Source organism: Cupressus sempervirens, chromosome 3, assembly GCF_028749045.1.
Source record: "Cupressus sempervirens isolate cs-2001-9-10 chromosome 3, ASM2874904v1, whole genome shotgun sequence".
Classification (NCBI taxonomy): domain Eukaryota; kingdom Viridiplantae; phylum Streptophyta; class Pinopsida; order Cupressales; family Cupressaceae; genus Cupressus; species Cupressus sempervirens.
In genome coordinates this window covers 1,038,256,049-1,038,276,905 of record NC_143120.1, presented here as the reverse complement: position 1 = coordinate 1,038,276,905, position 20,857 = coordinate 1,038,256,049, and the positions used below count along the sequence as shown (strand labels likewise).

Here is a 20,857-nt window from a genome sequence, read left to right as displayed (position 1 = left end):
TGGACACTCATGTAAATACCCTTGTCCTGCAAGCAGCTGATTATGATGCAACCACTCGACAAGGAAGAATTACTTTGTAAGTTCCCACTCCCAATCCCATTAATCCATCAGTTCCACATGCACCTGCTATGCCATCCACTTCACAAAGACTTGCTTCTCACGATGACGTATTATCCTAGTTAGGGAAGACTCCTGCACAAATATCCATTCTAGAGCTTCCCACCACCTCAACTATCCACAAGGAAATTTTGGAGACTATTCTTTTAGAGTCTCGTGTTCCTAAAAACATTAATGCATCGCAATTCACTGCCATGATTGGAAATCTTACTGCACAACAACACCTTGTCTTCACAGACAAATATTTCCAAGGTCCTAACCAACACCACAATTTGTCACTCCACATTGAAGTCCTTATACAGCGACATAAAATAAAATGAGTCCTTATAGATAATGGATCCGGTTTGAACTTGTGTACTTTGAAGATGATCTGTTTCTTGGGGCTTCTAGAAGACCTCCTAGATATCAATAAAAGGATAACAATCAAAGCATATGATGAAAGAGAAAGAGAATCAAAAGGAGTTATCATGCTACTGCTAAAGGTTGGGTTGTATCAGCTAGATTAGTAGTGCAAATTGGATACTAACTAATTAAATGGAAGCATCAACAATACTAAGCAAGTTAACACTTAAGATAGGATCATAGGGTTATCACCACGAAAGGAAGCAAACCAAGAATGGTAGGCTCTGAATGGCATAACACAATGATGCAATGGATTTGTCCTTGATTTTAGGAATGTATGCTCACAAGTTATGCTTCAATCTTCAAAATGGATGGGTGGAGTAAGTGAAACAACGGTTCAACAATGGAGTCATGAAGTGATTTTTTCATTATAATGGTATTTTGGTAGTATTTGTGCTCTCAAAAATAGCATTATAACTTTGCAATGGAGGATGATTCATTTTGTGAAGGGAGGAGGTTCAATTTATAGGCTAAGGGCTTGAGGGATGGATGGCTAAGATGCAAGGAGAGATGAAAGTTTATGGAAGGCTAAGATGCCCTCAAAGGGGAACACATGGATTGTGCTTGTTTAGCACCAATCAAGGAGTGACACATGTCACAGGGTCATTGGGTAGAGGGAAGGGCAAGGATGAGTCAACAAAAGTGGCTCAAGGCCTTAAATGGCCTGCATAAGTGCTTGTAAGAGCATTCATTGGGTTTGTAAGAGTCTTGATGGCTTTGTAAGAGCAATGAAAGCTTGGTGGTTGGGATATTTTGGAGGGGAGACTTTGTTTTGGCTTAGGAAAGTCTTACGCACACTTAGGGAATGTGACAAGTTTAGGGGAGGGATTAGGCTTGGGTTTAGGATTAGATTAGGCTTGTTAGAGATGTGCAAATGGATGGCATTCATGAGGGTGGGTGAGTTAGTGGCTAAGCTTGGTTAGTATGGGTGGATTGGGTGGATTAGACTAAATGAAGGGTTAGGGATAAGTTAGGGGCTATTAGATTTTGAGAGCTTTTATTTATTAAAATGATTTTGATAAATTTTGGATTTGGAATTAGATAGGAGAATAGGATTTAATTGATAAATAATAGGTTATTTGATTTATCAATTAGGACTATAGATGATTAACTGAATTAATCAGCTAGGGGATGGAAAAGGATTAATTAAATAAGGATTTAATTAATGATGCCTTTAGAGATAACTAAATAGGATTACCAAAGTGATGTAATCAAATTTAGGTGTCTACATTTTGCCCCTCTTTGACATAGTGTTGAGACAACACTATTTCAAAGAAGTTCGAATGAAAATGACATGAGGAAGATGTTTTAGCAACAAGGTTGCCCCAGTCTCGGATAAGAAGAGGAGAGACTAGACTTAGATGATGCCCCCTCAAGAAAACTGCGAAGAGAGAAATGAGGCTCGACGGCTTCTTGAAAAACACCAAAAATCGAGATGAGCAAGGAGACTAAGAGTGGCGAAGAGAAGGGGCTGAATTAGCTCAAACTCTCACTATGGGAGAATGATAAAGGAGAATCATAGGTACACGAGGAAGCAAGCTTAAGACTGTCTTGGATTGGAAGGGGGAAAGAGCAGAGTGCAATAAAAATGAATCCAGGATAGGGGGAGGGATGATGGGATGACAAAGCTAAGGCAACAAGATTTCAAAGAGTCAAATTGGCGGAAGATGGGTTTCGGAGATCCCTAGGACTAGGATTGTGGATCTCAAAAGGTGAGGCTTGGTGGATTGATTTGATTAGTGGATCCCTAAGACTAGGATTGCGGATCCCTAAAGCTAAGAGATGATTGATTTTGAGAGATATTGATGCACAAGTTGGGGTAGCAGAGATAGATGTGGGATATGGATGGGGGATAATGGAGATGAAGGGAATCCATTGAAGTGGGGTGAGCGGAGGGATACTTCAAAGAGAAGTACCACTACAGAGTTGAGCATTTAGATTTAATATAGGAATGTTGGTGAATTGCCAAGGGTATCATGAACATCAACGCCGGTTCACCAACTATCCAGAGGACTGACAAACGGATGCAAAACAAACACGCAAGGAGTGCCCCAGCATCGCACACGAATCCTAAAGGAAGCAGCGTGGAAGCGATACTGGGTAACCTACAAGCAGAAAAGAAAAAACAAACAAAAGAGGGGATGAAAACCTTGCGTGCAGATTGCCCCAGTTGCAACAAACCATGATATGGAAGATCATGGTAACCGTGAGGAGGGAACAAGGAGATTCCTGGGAAAAGAGACGGCAAAACCCAAAAAAGGGGAGATTTCAAATCAAGATAAAGCAAAAATTTAAAGAGAACTATTTGCCCATGAGATGTGGAGGATGAGGTACGAATGGACCAAGATCAGACAGGAGGAAAGCTACATCCGACAAGGATCCATCAGAGAGTACCTAAGCGGAGGGATAACACTGTGGGGACAGGAGATCAAGCTAACGGATGCAGCGAAAGAGCGAATCAAGAGTTGTTACAAGTGTACAAATTCGTTTGGTGTTGGTTTTGTGGGGTGAGAAGATGGTGCGGAAGGATGGGATGACCAAGAGGGACAGGCAGGGCACCGGGGTGGGCTATAAAGGGGGATGAGGGGGCTAGAAGGGGTCATTTACGCTTAGACGGACGAGGAGATATTGCTGAGTAGGAGCTCTGCAGTGGAGATTACGATGGCGGGTAGTGGGCGACCAGAGCACCGAGCGGACATTGTGCAACAGGTATGAGTACGGGGGACACTAGATCGATCGGTAGGGCCGAAAACTTTTCCTTGCTTTTTCTTTGTATAGATGTTATGTCATTCCCGCAAAAGCGAAAACGCGATCCCACAGGCACAAGTCCAACGGGAACTCGAGTGGGATCAACGGGATCGCGATCCCGCGAAACATGGCTTCGAGTGGGAGGTTGCGGGGGTTCAAACAATTATTTTGCAGGAAAGCGATCCCGAGATGGGATTTTCTGCGGGAGCGGGATAAAGGCAACGAGATCGCGTCCCCGCTACGTGGAACGCAATTTAGGTAGTGGGAACGCGTTCCCGCAGGCTAAGGTTGGTGTACAGCGGGAAAGTGGTTGAAAAGGGGAGAGTGCAGGAATGCAATCCTGCGGGATCAAAGGTCGACGAGATCGCCTAGATAAAGAGATCATGGGAACGGGGTAGCAGGATCGAAGGATAGGGCTAGGGATTTAGAGCAGAGTCAACATCGCGATCCCGCAGGAATATATGTCTACCAGAGTGCGGGAGGATATGCCTCGTAGGAAAGCGGGTTTTGCAACAGAAAGGAAGGAAAAGCTAAGGGAGGGTGTAGAATAGACAAGGAGATAGAAAACTGGCAGTTGGATTGGTTGGGGTTGTGTGCAGTGGTCGTTGGATGCACTTGTGTCACGGGAGCGGCGAGCAGCAATGTTGCGCACGAGAGAGATGCTGACTGGGTGCGGGTTGAGGCGATCGGGTTAGGCCACCTGTCGAGGTTGCTCCATATGTGCACCTATATGACGATGGTTATAACGCTGTGCAAGAGATGGCATAGTGAGACAACGATATTTCACCTACCGACAGGGGAGATGATGGTGACGTTGGAGGACGTATACCAGATATTTAGATTGCCAGTGCGAGGGACGCTAGTTATGGTGACCAGAGAGATGACAGCAGAGGCGGCTGTGCAGACACTGATGGGGCTAGGAGTAGAGTACAGGATTTGGTGAGGGCAGTTTGCCTTGGACGAGCATTTAGATCGAGTGGCGACAGAGAGGAGGATTTACTTTTATGTGCTAGGGCTAGTTTCGGGGTACATTGCCCCAGATATAGGGGGTATAGGGGTGACATTGGCGCTGATTCCAGTGGTGATGCAGATAGTGGATGCGGGGCGCCCAGCGGCATGGGGTTCTCTGATGTTGGCAAAGCTATACTGCGACCTCCACCAGATAGTGTACCAGGGTGATGGTCGATAAGGTAGGAGCATTGGGTTCCCGACATTGCTACAGGTATGGGCATGGGAGCATATTGTAGTGCTCAGGCCATTGGGACGCAGGGATAGGCAGCCAGAGGAGCCAGTGGCATATAATTGGGCCGAGCCCCTGACATACCACCATACAGACTTAGTAGATTAGTAGAGGGTGGCCATTGATGAGATAGTGGCAGTGATATGGAGGCCATACATGGGCCTAGGACCGTGGGCAAAGGAGGGAGAGCATCTCCCGTACACCATTTCTCCATGCTTTGTGTTCGGGAGATGGGAGCATATTGCAGAGCAGTACAGGCCGAACAGGGCATTGCAACAGTTTGGTTGGCAGCAGGTGGCAGTGGGAGATCCGCACTGGTATCAGCGGGTTACACGTGAGCCAGTATCGATGTACAGGCCATCTTTGCAGAGGGATGGTTTGCTGAGGGCATGGTGAGAGCTAGAGCCGTAGCAGTGGGATTGGTTTGGCGGGGCAGCGGATGCGGGCTCCACACAGGAGTACCGAGATACTTTTGTGAGGCCTAGACCAGTGGGGAGAGCATAGGGGATGAGGGCGGCAGTGGTGGCGGGCGAGCTAGCCCGGGCAGCCCGACAGGGGCGATATGTGGCCCAAGGATTACGACAACGGGCAGCAGCGGCTGTTCAGGAGGAGGAGGGTTCGGGGGGAGGAGAGGGGGGCTCAGCCAGAGAGGAGAGTGAGGGAGTGGCAGGAGGTGCCAGAGAGAGGAGGAGAGCAGAGGGCAGGGGAGCAGGGGCCACAGAGGCTAGGAGGAGGAGATGTAGGGGGATCTTCTGCGTAGGGAGGAGATGATGGATTGGTGGGGCGTTATGCCTCCTTACAGTAGGCCCATGAGGCCGTTAGCCAGCTGCTCCGAGATACACAACAGGATCGAGATCAGCTCTGGATAGAATGTGATCAATTCAGGTGGGAGCGAGATGTCGCACAAGGGCAGGCAGATAGGGCAGGGCTAGAGGTGGGCAGATTGCAGATGGAGCTGGGGTGGATGGAGGGTAGATTGGAGGTGGTGAGCCAAGAGAGGGAGGTAGCACAGGGGAGGTTGGATGCACTGGTGGTGGAGGTGGCGACGTTGAGAGCACAGGCAGCAGTGGGAGGAGGCTTGGATGAGCTAAGGAGACTGTGGGCTGAGGTGGAGGATCTGAAGGAGAGGGCTAGATTTTATCAGGGCAAGTATCATGCAGCCGTGCCAGCAGCCCAGATTGAGCATTACAGGTAGTCGATTCGGTCAGGTACAGCAGGGACACACACAGGGATGCAGGGTGGAGAGGACAGTGGATGGAGCGTCGAGGGCTCACAGAGGATAGGCAGGTCTCAGCACACAGGGCATAGTCACAGGATAGGACATAGCCAGAGGCGAGACACCGGGATGGGGAGGGATGAGGCAGAGAGCTCCGAGATAAGAGGGGGATTGATGAGGCCACCACCTCCACCACCACCAGCGCCAAGGGCACGGAGTGAGGTGGAGCAATGACCAGTGATAGGCTGGATTTTGGCCATATGATGAGTATTTTGTGCAGAGCGGCCTTTGAGATACATGGAGATCTTTTTGTGCGAGCTCAGACCCATTTGTATGATATGGACATTTGTATACTGATGGACTGTTTATTCTTTCATTCTTTCATTGATATATAGGTATGATAATTTGGGTGTTTATATGTGTTATGGATTAGTATATGTTTTGAGATATGCTGAATAGATAGTGATGTTTTGCTGATGTTGCTGATGGTGGGTGATGCAGGATGCGACATGTGTTTATGAGTTTTTGATTGTGCTGACAGTGTGTGATGTAGGATGTGATTTTGGATGACTTGTGTATACATGATACAATATGTTTTTGATGTGATTCAGCTATGATAGTGCAGATATGATGTGATGTGTTTTTTGATCTATGGTAACACAAATGTGATGTGATGTGATATGATGCTCAATGCCATGTTTTTTTCTTATGATTTGCTTTATGATGCGATGAGGAGGAGATTTGTTGTATGATAGATATCATTTAGTATGATAGATTTTGGATATGATCCTAATGATGTGATGTTGTTTTATGATAGATGTGATGTACTCTCAAAAAAATGATTGTTGTTTAGAGAGTATTTGATATGATGTTGCATGATGTTAAGTACAAACTAAAATCTAAGTGAAAAATGAAGCACCAACTAAGGGATAAACAACAGATTTATGATATGGAAAAATGAATATAATGTGATGACATGTAGGATATTTCAATACAAACTATGAATGGATCAAAGATTAAAAAAAATAAATTGATAGAATACACAAACTGAAGTATAACTCTTTAATGATGAACATTAATGCTAAAATGAGACCTAACCTAATGAGAAAGGATGATAATGCTAAAAGGGAAGTGTTTTTAAATGATGAATGACTATGGTAAAATGAACTTTAATTTAATGATGAAATGACTATGCTAGAAAAGAACTTGAATCTAATGATGAATGACTATGCTAAAAAATGAACCCTAATCTAATGATGAATGACTATGCTAAAAAAATGAACCCTAATCTAATGATGAATGACTATGCTAAAAATTAACCCTAATCTAATGATGAATGACTATGCTAAAAATGAACCCTAATCTAATGATGAATGATTATGCTAAAAATGATCCCTGAGAGAGAATAGTGAATTTATGATACGTTGAAAGAACACAAACTAAAAGGTACATCTATGATATATGATAATTCTGTGGAAATAAAAAAGATCGCACATAATGATATTCCATGATGTGATAAAGGATACAAGTGAGGATGATATAACATACAAGATTTTTTAGGAGATGTAGAACAAACAACAATGGTGAAATAAGAGATCCAACATTTTGACATATGAGAGCGTTCTATGATATGAAAAGTGATCCTAGGAGATACTGACCCTAAGGAGAATAATGTTGGAAAAAGAGTGACCAACAAACTCGCAGTCAGGAGGATAGCAGAGATTTGAGAGCTAGGATAGTAATTTATGATAGGGATGACATTATGAGGAGAGTAAATAAGTTTTGATGTTCGAGGTTTCGAATCAAATGATTCTGAGGATGTAAAAAAATGATAGTTCAAGGGAGAGGGGTGATGACAAGGAAGATACCCAGGGGTTTCTAAGAAGTGAGGTGTAGGGGAAAGTTGAGCGTGGGGTACTGCGTGAGGAATTACCACTATGTAGTGTAAACACTTAATTTGATATAGGATTTGTTAGGGATCTGCCAAGGTTACCAAGAACATCAAGGCCTTTTCCCCAAAATTCCATAGGACAGACCTAAACAGGCACGCAAGGATAGCCCTAGCATCACACGTGAGTCTCGGGGAGATCAGTGTTGGAACGATGCTGGATGATCCACAAGCACACGAGATTACCCAAGTGCATCATGTTTTATCGAAAGATGAAAACATGTCTGAAATACGCAAGGATAATATCAACTGACTCACAAGCAACAAAAGACTATGATCGAAACCAACCTCCTTAGTTGCCCCAGTCAAAACACACCATGATATGAAATGATCATGGCGATCTTGAGGAGGAAACAAGAAAAGGTACGTGGAAGCGATCAACCAAAAGGAGACACAAAAAAGATTCCACAAAGGGAAAAAGGAAACGTTTGCCAAAGAGATCAACTGATGAGCTACTAACGGGTTGCAACAAGACCAGGATAGTATGTACAAGCGAGACTAGGTACGGGCATGGGAACTCGAGACTGGATGGAACAGTATAGTAGGTATATGCGTGACAGAGGAAAGCTCAGGATGAGGAGGTAGCATTTGTCATAATACATGGTTTCATTGCGGGGCAGTTTATGTGAAGCTTGATTTATGTACAAGGGGTTGAATATTGTTGTATTCACATAGATATGGTATATGGGTGACACGGGTTAGTGCAGGGGGGGTATGAGACATATGTTTACATGGGTAGTATATGCTAAATATGATAAGGATAAAAGGCATGTGATAAGGTAGAGCTAGAAGAGTACAATGGTAGGGTACATTGGGTATGATACATGGGATGCTATAAATGAGGTGGGATGCTACATAGTGTGAAGTGTTTTCGAGGATGATGTTTGCGAAGCATGGCGGATAATGATAAGGAACACCTTAGAAAAGCGGGTGGGATGAGTGATAGGATATGGAGGGGTGACAAAAGGGGTGTGCATCGATAATGAATAATGGAAGAGCTATAGTACACCTGGCACCTATTTGCTAGGTTTTCACCAGGGACTTATCCAAGGCGCTTGAATTGCCAAGTTTTCACCATTGGACGCTTTATTTTATTCTATGCCTTCTTTCTTTCCTTGAAGTGTAAATTCTATATTTTTAGGCATAGAATTTCTTGAGGCAAATGATGTTGGTAGGATCATTTAAGATTTCACCTTCAAGGGTAGATAGTTGATAAGCTCCTGAGGCAAAAGATGTCATGACCACATAAGGACCAAGCCAGGTGGGCTCGAACTTGCCTTTCTTTTCTCGATCAGCTTGAACCTTCATATTCTCTTTAAGGACCATGTCGCCTTCCTGAAAACTATGCGGATGGACTTTCTTATTGAAACTGCGCTTGAGGCGACTTTGATAGACCATGAGATGGTCGTAGGCCTGTTGCCTTCTTTCATCAAGTAGATCAAGTTGAGTAAGTCAAGCCACTCTATATTCCTCATCAGATATCTGTCCTCGGAGAGAAATGTAGAGTGATGGGAGTTCAACCTCAATAGGCAAGACTACTTTAGCACCATAGACCAAGGAGTATGGAGTTGTACCAGTGGCTGTATGGAATGAGGTGCGGTATGCCCATAGGGCAAGATTAATTTACAAATGCCAATCACAGCTGGAGTCATTGACAACTTTCTTGAGGATTTTGAGGAGGGTTTTATTAGTTTCCTCAGCTTGACCATTACCTTGTGTGGGAAATATGGGCTCGAGAAGCGATGGTGGATGTGGAGGGAAGTACACAATCCCTCCATATTTAGGTTTTCAAAATTACCTCCATGGTCTGTGAAAATGGTAGCTGGGATGCCAAAGCGACATATGATGTGGTATAATATAAAATTGGACACCTGAACTCCCGTGGTAATAACAAGGGGAACTGCTTCGACCCACTTAGTGAAATAATCAGTTGCGGTGATTATCCATTTGTGCCCTTCTGAAGAAAGTGGCGCAATAAGACCAACAAGATCAAAACCCCAGCAGGTAAAAGGCCATGGTGGTGCAATGGGTTGCAAGTCTTGTGCTAGAGAACGGATTAAATTAGCATGTTGTTGACAAGGTAAGCATCACTTCACAAATTCACATGCATCTTGTTCTAGAGTAGGCCAATAATATTCAGCCCGAAGGATCTGCTTTGCTAGCACCATCCCGCTCATGTGTGCACCACAAAGTCCAATGTGTACCTCTTTGAGAGCCATTGCAGCCTCATTTTGATCTAAACATCGAGAGAGAGTATCATGATAACCATGACGATATAAGGTTTGGGCGATGATAGTGTAACGGGAAGCTTTGCGAATAAGGTTTTGGCATTGGGTTCGTGTGAGTGAGGAGATATGATACCATTTAGTAGGTAAGCATGAATTTTGTGGTACCATGGAGATTGGGGACCAACCAAGATACAGACTCGTGTTGATTCATCATTCTCATATGCAAGTTCGTGCAACTACTTAACCAAGAATTCATACTGCATAGCTTCGTGTGGTATTTCTAAGAGAGAACCAATAGTAGCCATGGCATCAGCTTCCTTATTCTGGAGCCTAGGTATCTGTATGAACTGGATTTGAGTGAAATGCTCCTTTAGTTGATCAACCAGGTCTTTGTAAGGTAGTAATTTTTCATCCTTGGTTTGATATTCATCCAAAGCTTGTTTGATGATAAGCTAAGAATCACCATAGACCTGAAGCTCTGTGATATTCCATTCAATGGCAATTTTGAGTCCGGCAACAAGGGCCTCATACTCTGCAATGTTATTTGTACACCGAAATTGTAGCTTGAAAGATTTAGGAATATAGTCACCTTGAGGTATAACCAAAAGTATGCCCGCACTGGAGCCATGAGAGGTATAGGAGCCATCAAAATATAGCTTCCAGAGTGATTGTTTTTCTATCCAACAGAGGTATTTGTATGGAAATTCCATGATGAGTGGGTGATCTGCAACTAAGGGTGCATCAGCCAAGTGATCTGCAATAGCCTGGCCTTTGATGGCCTTTCTATCCACATACTGAATGTCAAACTCATTGAGAAGCATACCCATTTTGCTAAGCGTTCGGTGAGTACTGTACGGGAGAGCATATATTTTAATGGATCGATCTTTGATATTAGTTGTACAATGTGAGTCAACATGTAGTGACATAGCTTCTGGGTGGCAAACACTATTGCTAAGCATGCCTTCTCCTTTGGCATGTAGTTAAGCTCATAGCCCACTAACGTTTGGCTGATGTAATAAATAGCTCTTTCCTTTCCTGCATCATCAAGCAGTGCTAGAAGAGCACCTAATGTTGTGGAAGTAGCTGTGATGTATAGGATGAGCGGGTGCCCTGCTTCTGGAGGGACCAAAATAGGTGGATTAGCTAAGTATTGCTTGATGAGCTCAAAATTGTCTAGCAAGCTGAGTCCCAATTGAAATTCTGATCTTTCTTAAGCAAGTGAGTGAAAGGTTGACACTTATCAGCTAGCTGAGAAATGAATCGCTAGACTGATTGGAGTTTTCCTTGCAAAGAACGAAGGTGCCAGAGTGTCTTAGGGGGAGCCATATCCATGATGGCTTTGACCTTCTTATGGTCAATCTTAATACCGCATTGTGACACAATGAAGCCTAGGAGATTTCCTGAAGTAACACCAAAGACACACTTCTTGGGATTTAGCATGAGACGATATTCTACCAGTCGGTTAAACACTTCCTCGAGGTGAGATAAGTGATCCAAAGCATTGAGAGATTTGACTAGAATGCCATCCATGTAATCCTCAAGTATCTTATGGATTAGGTCATGGAAGATGACCGTCATTGCTCACTGATAGGATGCTCCGGCGTTCTTTAACCCAAATGGCATCATATTGTAGCAGAATGTGCCCCAAGGTGTAGTAAATGTTGTCTTATGCTGATCTTCTTTTGCTATACGAATCTGATTATATCCAGAGAAACCATCCATTAGTGACAAGAGTTCATGACCTGCGGTGAGATCCACAATCATGTCGATATTTGGCAATGGAAAGTCATCTTTTGGACAGGCTTTATTAAGATCCCAAAAATCGTTGCAAGTTCTGATATCTCCTGAGGGCTTGGTAATAGGTACCATGTTAGAAATCCATTCAGAATAATCTATTGGTCGAATGATTTTAGCCTCTAACAACTTCTCTAGCTCTGCTTTGACTAATAATGCCACCTTGGGGTGCATTTTTTGAAGTTTCTTCTTAACAGGCTTGGCCCTTGGATCTACTGCCAGATGGTGTACTACAAGTTTGGGGTCCAACCCCGGCATATCCTGATACGACCATGCAAAGCAGCCTATATTTTCACGGAGGACTTCGAGAATAAGTTCTGTTTGTTCCTATGGTAAAGAGGCTGCGATGTATGTGATATGTGGTATCTCTGTCAAACTAACATTTAGAGGCCAAGTTTCTTCTGTCAAAACTAAAGATATAGGAGGTCGATGCTCCTATGGGGGGAGGATAAAATCTCCATCCTCAGGTGGCTCTGAGAGGTTTTCACCATTGGATACGTCCTTTATTTTTGTTTCATTTTTTGAGTCACCCAATGGCGCTCCAGAGGAGTTTTCACCACAGGATGATTTTCTTTTATCTTTTTGCTTTTTTGTTTCTTTTGGAAGTTCATTTTTGCGACTAGAGATTTCCTCCTCCCCGAAGTAACCTGTGGGGTCCAACTTGTAGACATATGCCGATGGTGGAGGTGACTGTTTATGTGGCATTTTTGCCCCAATGAATTTAAGGAGCGCGTGCTCGGTAGAGAACTCGTCAACATGAACGACACTTGGTTGGTCTCAATCTATGAGTTTGGGGTGAGCGAGTGTGAGGTTTATGAGGTTCAAGGATAACTAGTAGAGCATAGAGGCTCCGAGGATTATTTCGTCAAGGAAAATATCATCGTAAGCTTTCTTTTCAACTTCCTCAGGGATGTCTTCAACCTCCACGAGAGTGTTTTGGATGTTCGTAAAGGCATGGCCTTCCGTTGTAGTGCCCCCAGTTGTAGGGAGTCCATAGCCTAAGCCTGTGGTTTTTTGCCCTTGGTGTGCTTCTATAGGCTATCCCATACCTGATTCCTGGCAACCTAAACCACCTCCCTGATAATCGCATTGCTTCATGGCCAAGCGATGTGACTAGGGATATTTCTGTTTAAAGTGATCAAGAAGTGCTTCACTTTTAGGAGGTGGCTCTTTGTACAACCATGTGCTAATGTCTGGTGTATTTTCTGCTCCATCAAGGATACCTTTGGTGACAAAAGTAGTAGGGCCCAGCTGGTGAAACTGAGAGATGGTTCTTGGTACAAGTCCTTGATGTGTTGGGCATCCTTGAGTATGGGGGTCAAGTGGTAGAGCGCCAACAGCAAAAGCATCTATGAGACTATACTCGCCACAACCTTGGTAGTTGATCTTAACCATGGAGAGAGTGGAGGCTAAAATGGTGTTCGAATCGTGGCAGGTGCCAGAAGAGCTGGCCATGGTGGTGCCAATTTTGATGCCAGGACAGTGATTGGTGTATGAAGTTTCAACCGCATTGCAATAAGCAAAGTGTTCAGGATCTGCATGGTTGGTTATCTCAGTGCCATTATGCAGAAATTTAATGCACTGATGATATGTGGATGGAATGGCCTTCATGGCATGAATCCATGGACAACCGAGGAGGATGTTATACGGAAGATTAAGATCAACTACATGACAAAGTGTTTCTCTAGTGACTGGGCTGACCCTGATAGGGAGCAAGATGGTTCCTTCAGTAGTATGCTCCAAATTGTCATATGCCTCGATGGTGATCACCTCATTCATGATATCTTCTTTAGTATATCCTGCCTGCTTGATGAACTTTAAAGTACATAGGTTGATAGTTGATCCATTATCTATCATGACGCACTTAACTGCAAAGTCAGAAACCATGACAGCTATGCGAAGTGGGAGGATGTGATCGGGTTCAACTACTGGGATATCTATGGTTTTAAAAGATAAGGCACATGAGGCTAAAAGATGGCCAACCAAGTTGCGAAACTCAGTGGCATTTATGTCGAAAGGGATGCATGACTCACGTAGAGTGTTGTCAAGGATCTCTTGATAAAGTGGGCTTGTCCGTAAGAGATGCAGGATGGAGATCTGGGCTGGCGTGTTTCCAAGGTGTTCCAAAAGGTTATACTGTGGTCCTAGCAAAGGTGATTCTGATGGAGATGGTCGAGATGGAGGCGGTCATGTTGATGGTGGCCTGATTTCTATGGATATGGATGGACCAGCTATATTGAGTCGCGTCCAACGGGTAGTAACTGCACATTGAGTGTCTGGGCCTTTGATATTGATGACATTGACAGATGGTTCAACTTGGGATATGCAACCAATTAAACTACCTTAGCCTAAGTATGCTGTGGTATAATTCTGAGATGTGTCTCGATTATCACCTTGTTTACCCAGAGCATTGTTAGGTTTGTTGATAGGAGGGTTGGCAGGTGCCTTTCTCGAGTTGGTGTTATGAGGAGGGAAAGCATTTTGATATATCATTAATCCTGCATTGGGTGAGGGTTGTGCCCCCACTATGATTTCTTTTCGATCAATGAGGTCTTGTACATAATCCTTAAGCTGCATGCATTTAAGGGTAGTGTGTCCTTTGACATGATGGAATTTGCAATACTCGTTATCTTTGTACCAAGATGCTCTAGACTGATTGGGTTCCAAGGGTTGCGTTTGTGGGTACCGAACAAGGTTGTCTTTGGTCAATTTCTCGAAGATGGTATCAAGAGGTTCCCCTAACGGGGTGTATGTTCGTGGTTGCCTCTGAACACAAGGTTTACTACCTGCTACCAGTGTGATAGCACTAGTTTGATTATGAGGAACCTGCACTTGCTGATGAGTTTGCACGAGTGGCTGGTGATACGCAAGAGGTTGTTGTTGATAAGTTTGTTGTTGGCAAAATGTGGTGGGAACATTGGTAGCTACTCGAACAATATGGACCTGTCGAGTGTCAGTGACACCATCTGTCACCGTATTCTTGTTTTTGTTCCAATATCGAGTTTTGTCGTTGCTCGAACTACGGTCTTGGGTGTTTTCTTTGTACAATCAAATGACACCATCCTTGATGAGACCTTGCTTGAGGCCCATCCCTTTTTCTTTAATGTCCTTGTATGTTTGCAAACAATTCATAACCATATGATGAGCAAGGCTAGGGTGTGCGTTGTTTATGAACATTTTGACAAGATGGCGCTCGGGGATGGTGCAAGAGATCCTTGTTGTGAGAATTTGCCAGCATTGTAAATACTTTGTAAGGCTTTCTCCTCCTTTCTGTTTGGTGTGGACAAGGTCCACTACAGATAATTCAGTCTCAATGAGATGGGTATACTAAGCAACAAAGGCTTCAGAAAGTTCTGCAAAAGTTTTAATAGTACCTTGAAGTATGCGGCAGAACCATTCCAAGGGTGGTCCGGCTAGGCTCTTGGGAAAGAGCCGCATGAGGAACACATCATTATAAGATACCTCTTGAAAATGCATATAGAATTCCTTAACATGCGTGACTGGATCACTTTTCCCCCTAAACTTGTCAAACTTGGGGACCTCGAAATGTCTAGGAAATCGCATCAAAGTGATAGTCCTATCAAAAGGATACGGGAAATCATTTTCAAATTTGAAAGTCTTGCTGTCTGCCCCATCCTTGAGAGCTTTGAGAGCATTCTTCATTTCTTCCCAATTAGATTTTACAAGTGGAGAAGCTGGTGCCCCCAATCCAAATGCCCCTGGTGGAGTGGATGCTATGGGTTGCTGGAATGTGGGTTGTGCATACTGTTGCATCTGATGAGGTTGGTGTGGTGGATAACCATGAGGTTGTTGTCCTATGAGATAGTTCTGTGTGGATGCTTGGACATACTATTGGTGTGAAGATTGTGGCTTGAGTGGTGGTAATGCAAATGATGCTTGTGTCATGCTCTAGGAATATATACCATGCCCAATATATGTGGGTTGTGCGCCTGCTTGAGAGTAGGACTGATTTGGAGTAGGCGTAAGGTAGTTAAATCGTGGCAACGTGCTTATTGTAGAGAACTGCAATGGCAGTGGATTTGGGCTATTGCCTAGAGGTGGCATGGAGAAATAGTTGGTGAGGGGTGGGAGTAAATAGCTATGGAAGCAGTGGATGATAGTGTTGAAGGTGTGAACGTGACTGCAGTGCTAGGGGGAAGACTAATAACGAGTGCCTGCATTGTGGCAAAATTCCAAGTTCCCATAGGGAACGTGGCTGAAGAGCTTTGGCTAGGGACAAAGGGGTTGATAGTGATGTTTGGTGGGATGGAAGATGAGGTATTGGACCCTAATGGTGGTATTTGAGTAGAAAATGGACTAGATGTAGTATGGGGTGGAAATGAAAAGGTAGTGCTACTAGATGCAAATGGAGGATTTGGTGGAGCAAAAAAATGAGTGGTGGAAGCAGATGCAAATGGTACACTTGAGGTTGGTTGATATGTAGTATGCACCAAGGGTTGAGTGGGGATGGGATGAGTGTTCTGTGGAATGGGAACCGGCACCTGGGTCGAAGGGATATTCGAGTCTACTGGTTCTACTTGGGGTGGTTGCCATCCAAACAATGGGTGAGTAGGATCTATTATGTTGATAGGTGGTGGGCGCCCAAACTCAAAGACACCAACATTGTCTCGTAAGAAATTCGTCATCATGGTTTCCTTGTTGCGATCTATAATGGCATTAATGATAGTAGCATGACCAAGTTGGTTCATAAAAGCCTCAATATCTATGGATGATCCTGGTTCCTCTCGGATTTGCGGTGGTGGATCTGATGGTGTCATAGATACCACAGAGTATGGTTGAGCTCGAGATGTGTTACTACTATGATCAGGATCCATATCTTTTTTTCATGTGTGCCTACCAGAACGTGTGGTGGGTGGCATGAAAGGATGCTTCTCCTAAATGTAGTGAGGGATGACACTAAGGGTGTCCAAATGATACGGTGCTTGTGCTTTCCTAAGATGTGAATGTGGGGAATGTGATAGTGATGCAAAAGGTGTGACCCTAACCTTTGGCTCAAGGTGATGTGGGACACCAAAAATAACCTATTCTGAGCGAAGCGTTGTGTTTTGAGGATACTCAAGACAATAAGAGATGTGGTGTAAAAATGTTTCTAAGTGAGTGAGTAGGTGATGCTAAGATCTTATCAATGCAGGTGGAGGATTCTTCTTCAATAGCCTAAGATGAGAGGAGATGGTCTGACTTCAACTACTTAGATGGGGTAGTGCAATTAAGAAACTAAACCTATGTGTGTGTAAGTGCGTGTGGAAAAAAGGAAGGTCCTAATCAAAATGAGTAACAATAGAGTTGTCGATAAGGCTTGTATTAACACCACGTCGAAGGGTTAGGTTTTGGATTTTGTAGTCCCACTCTATTTGCAATGCTACTTTAGCTCCGTCTTTCTCAATTTGATCCAATTTGGCGATCCTGGGGTTGGGGGTATGCTTCTTATGCTCTGCTTCGATTTCTTTGTAAGCTGGTATTTGAGGAAGCTTAGCCTTCTTAAACATGGTCTTGGGATGGCTTGACATGAGATATTTTCGAGGACTAAAACTCACAACTATGGGGTTCTTCTTCGGAGGCAGTGACTACGCTAAGTATGCCCTATCCTAGGATTGATCAAGTTTGGCAAATATTTGTTCAAAAAACAAAAGATCAAGCAATAGATAAGAACAATCAGATAGAAGTTTTGATTCCCAGAATGTGATACTTGCGCCAAGGAGTGTGTATGTTCTACAAATGTTTCGATCAGTCACTTCAAACACATTAACACCCTAGATGGTTGCCTACAAGGTTGACAGTTGGCTTAGCTAAGGAATCCTCGATATACCCAAGGTACGTGAGGCCCAAATCCATAGATGAGGCCAAAAAGATGTCACACAGTCAAGAGGAGTGGTAACCCACTTCTCCTCTTTCACTTCTCAAGGGTATAAAGTTCCTTGAGGCTTAGCCCGAGTGACAAAATTTTGATCTCAAGAGAGGTGTCTTTCGATTCACCTCCCGATTGTTATACTTTGTTGGAACGCTGGAGTTGAGGTCGTCCCAAGGGGTGATGAAATCCCCAAGCAGGCCTCCTAAAGAAAGAGACAAGGTTTTGGATCCTAGTCTTATACACCCAAGATGGCCTCGAAAGACGACAAGGGGAGAGAAGATTTGGATGACCTTGGGCTAAAAAACATGACTGTTCTTTTTCACTGACACTTAAGTTATCTATTCTAGACCTTGCAAACACATATTTTTAGGACGTAAATGTTCAATTCCAACTTGAAGCACCAACAAAAGTAAAAATTGATCAAAGAATGCAAGCACAAAGTAGATTTAGGGTCAACAAGAAATAAACCCGTGCACCCGGAGACCCTCCATGTCAAGTATCGATTGATTTTCTTTAAGGCATTCAAGAGTCAGTGTGATTTTGTTTTAAGCCCAAAACAAAAAATATGTGTGAAGCTCGATTTCAAACGCGCGCCTGGAGGCCCTTCACGTCAAGGATGTGTTCAATTTTAAAGCCCAAATGAAGTGTGAGCGAGACTAATATGCATTCAAAGAATTTTCTAACTTTGAAAAACCACTAAAAACCCAAGTGAGTGGGGTTTGATTTGCGTGGAGTGCTTAACACCCTCTTAGGTGGACCCATCCCCATATATGGCGCTGAGATTGCAACCAATGGTTAAATTGATGGGTGATTAAAGAGGGTGAGTTTGACTACAAACTCACTCAAAAGTGTTTTTATTTGTTTTTATAACTTAGAAATTTTCTAAAATGTAGATTCTTTTTATGCCCCAAAAATCAAAGTGTGCCTAGATTGCATGCAAATTTGAAAGTTTGTATTGTTCATTTTAAAGCACCAAAATTGAGTGTTTGATTTGTGGGGTTGTTATGCATACAAGTTCATTTTTCCCAATTTGAAAATGCGAATGACAATGACTTAAAAGTAGACCAAAAGGGGAGAAAGCGTTCCCGCAGAGGAAAAGGCGAGAAACAGCATTCCCGCGACGGTAACTGCATTCCCGCATGCAGGTTAGCGATCCTGCAAAAAGGTTATCGATCCCGCTGACTTTCTGTTTGTGGGAATGATGATCCCACAAAGCCTTTGAACCATAGGAATGACGGAAAAGACTACTAAAAAGAAAAATTAAAACATGAGCCAAAAATCTGAGAGCTCTTTTTGACAGAGCGATCCTGAAGGTTTATGCCTTTACAACGTTCCCGCAAGAGGGAATGACGATCCCGCAAAAAAAGGTTTATTACAATCCTGAGAATGTCAAGACAAGAAAAATCAAGGTGGGAATGACGATCCCGCTGTTCTTAGGCGCGTTCCCACAGGAGGATTTGTTGGTGGGGATGCAAAGAGAGTTTTTAGGACATGTGGTAAAACTGTCTGGTGGTGACCTGCGAACACGCAATCGCGGGTTCGCATTCCTGTCGGCGAATAGCCTCGATCCCACGTTGCAGGGACATGTTCCTGCAGTCGCGGGTTCACAAAATTTTTTTTTTTTTTGAAGTCTCAGAAATGGGAGCCGATGATATGGCTGGGAGCACGATTTTTAAAGTATAACCTGCATACCTGCAAGAATGTTAGCAAACCTAACACAAAAAGTTGCAAGCAAACAATGTTAGTTTTGTTAGTTTATCACAAAACCCAAAAACATGATTAGATTGACCCATATGCGAGGTCCCACCGGGCGTGCCAAAATGTATCACCTAGATTAGTAGTTCAAATTGGATACTAACTAATTAAATGGAAGCATCAACAATACTAAGCAAGTTAACACTTAAGATAGGACCATAGGGTTATCACCACGAAAGGAAGCAAACTAAGAATGGTAGGCTCCTAATGGCATAACACAATGATGCAATGGATTTGTCCTTGATTGTAGGAATGTGATGCAGGAGCATCTTGCATGGGAAAATTATTGGAAAAAAGAATTTTTTTTTTAAAAAAAAAAAATTGGAGAGAGAAAGTGACGAAAATTAGAGGAGAAATAATAAAAAAATTTAAAAAGGGAAAAAGGAGAAAAGAAAGGAAAAGAGGATTTCTATTTTCGAGGTGCATAGGTGGCATAATAGAATTTTTTTTTTAAAAAAAAAGTTGTTATTCCATTAATCGAGGTGTGTAGGTGAAAATTCTAGAAGGTTTTGGATAAATCATGTATTTAATATTTGTTGGGTGCTTAGTTGTATTTGGGTGGGAATTTAATATTTATTTAAACATAGTTGTATTTACCTTTTATCCCACATTGGTTGTGTTTGTGATGTCTTGGGTTAGAAGTGCCTATTTAAGCAAGGCTTATTATCATTTGTAATCAAGCTCGAGAAGCAGAAGCACGAGGAGTAGAAACTTGAGATGTAGAAGTTGTAGAAGGAGAAGCTTGATATCATCTTGTGGGTGTTGTAAGGATCTTCAAGTATAATAAAATTTCTTGTGAAGCATTTTTTTTATTGGTCTCCATATTGTTGCTTTCTTGATTGTGAGTGGGTAAGGGTGGTGTGGCCCTCTATCAGAATGTATGCTCACAAGTTATGCTTCAATCTTCAAATGGATGGGTGGAGTAAGTGAAACAAGGGTTCAACAATGGAGTCATGAAGTGAGTTTGCCATTATAATGGTATTTTGGTAGTATTTGTGCTCTCAAAATAGCATTATAAATTTTCAATGGAGGATGATTGATTTTGTGAAGGGAGGAGGTTCAATTTATAGGCTAAGGGCTTGAGGGATGGATGGCTAAGATGCAAGGAGAGATGAAAGTTTATGGAAGGCTAAGATGCCCTCAAAGGAGAGCACATGGATTGTGCTTTTTTAGCACCAATCAGGGAGTGACACATGTCACAGGGTCATTGGGTAGAGGGAAGGGCAAGGATGAGTCAACAAAGGTGGCTCAAGGCCTTAAATGGCCTTCATAAGTGCTTGTAAGAGCATTCATTGGGTTTGTAAGAGTCTTGATGGATTTGTAAGAGCAATGAAGGCTTGGTGGTTGGGATATTTTGGAGGGGAGACTTTGTTTTGGCTTAGGAAAGTCTTAAGCTCACTTAGAGAATGTGACAAGTTTAGGGGAGGGATTAGGCTTGGGTTTAGGATTAGATTAGGCTTGTTAGAGATGTGCAAGTGGATGACATTCATGAGGGTGGGTGAGTTAGTGGCTAAGCTTGGTTAGTATGGGTGGATGGGGT

The 20,857-nt window shown here is 43.2% G+C and overlaps 1 long non-coding RNA gene across 1 annotated transcript in view; it reads right to left on the bottom strand.

Moving 5' to 3' along the window:
* Nucleotides 1-18,843: 18,843 nt before the first annotated feature.
* Nucleotides 18,844-20,857, bottom strand: part of LOC149570273 (uncharacterized) — a 46,940-nt gene continuing 44,926 nt past the window's right edge. The window contains exon 5 of the long non-coding RNA XR_016361800.1: nt 18,844-19,254. This is a non-coding gene — a long non-coding RNA (uncharacterized LOC149570273). The remainder of the gene's footprint in view (nt 19,255-20,857) is intronic.